Genomic DNA, 1,435 nt, shown 5'->3' with positions numbered 1-1,435 from the left:
TTGTTTGGTTGTTGTTGTGGGGGGGGTTTTTTGGGGGGGGGTCGTTATATCCCTTCCCAGTTTTTCACTGAAAAATAACGAGTGCCCAAGTCATGGATCTCATTAGGGCTCTCTTTTTTTAATCTAACAAGTCGTTAGCCTATTCCCTAATTAATTTTGTTTCTGCAAATTTCAATGAAAACATGCATGCGTTAGCATTCGAATTGAAAAAGAGATAGATTTCAAGCTACAAACTTGTATTACACACCAAAATGTGTTTTTTTAAATGAAGATTTTAATGTTGGTGAAGTACAGGCGAGCAGATATTTATTATGATATTAATATATATATATAAACAAAAAGAAAAAACAAAACAACATAGTGCAACGTCGAGTCAGTAGACGTGTCGACTTGTAAGAGTTCTCAAAACATCAAAAACTGTCTAAAACAATTGTGGGGTGACGCTATAGTGGCATGTATTTTCTGTTGAACTTTCTTAAACTTTAACCAGTCTGTGGGCAGAGAGAAATCAAAGAAAAATAACAAACCAAAAAAAACAGTAGCTAAACCGTACAATGTAAGACCTGTCATTGACATTAATAATACGTTTTATTAGTCAAGTAAGGCGATATCAGGCCCTACCTGGAACAACAAAACTGGCTATTGCTCTTCAATTAAGGTTGCACTTGTCTGCTCAGCGTTCCTGTTAGCGACAAAGGTGTGGTTTTATACAGTCCTCTTCCTGCTAATATGACATAGTTACAGTATGGTAACTTGTTCCAAAAAATGACAAAGGGAGGGGGGGTGAGTTATAAATATGTATTGGATCAAAATCGATCTTCCCTCTTCGATCGATAAAGTCGATATACAAGTGGGGCGAAACCGTTTTATATTGGGTGCCTTGCTTTGTCATACGGTGACGAGTATTTCCTTCACTCGAATCACCCCGGTCCTCTGTTGATGTTTCGTTTGAGTCATTGAAGTTTAACCTATTTCTTAGTTATATGCACGGGTTACTCCCATGGAGTGACTGCGCAGCATTGAATGGAATCTCCGTAGGATGTATGCATTCAAGGCTGAAAACGGGCGTGTTTGGGGACATATTTTTTTGTGACTATGCCTAAATGTATGCGAGCACCCAAAAAATAATCGTTGCCTTAAACATACCTGCAGAGAAAAGACGACGTTATTACAGACTTCAACAAAAGTTAAGGACCACTTTGATAGACAGTCCTAATTTTTAAAAATATCCGAAAAAAAGACAGCAAGGAATGTTTCAAAATTTTTGCTCTGAAAGTGTTAATGATAAAATAATAATGGGTTACCAACGCGTACTGCAAAGCCTCCTAAAGGACCGGAAAAAAACACAAAAAACACGTGCAGCACGGAAATCCTCGGGGAATTTAAAACAAATTTGCTTGGGTTTTTTTTTATCGATTTTAGTGCGACACCAAGG

This window comes from Aplysia californica, unplaced genomic scaffold (genome assembly GCF_000002075.1).
Source record: "Aplysia californica isolate F4 #8 unplaced genomic scaffold, AplCal3.0 scaffold00501, whole genome shotgun sequence".
In the NCBI taxonomy this organism is placed as follows: Eukaryota; Metazoa; Mollusca; class Gastropoda; order Aplysiida; family Aplysiidae; genus Aplysia; species Aplysia californica.
The sequence above is the reverse complement of the archived record's forward strand: the minus strand, read 5'-3'. Positions refer to the sequence as shown.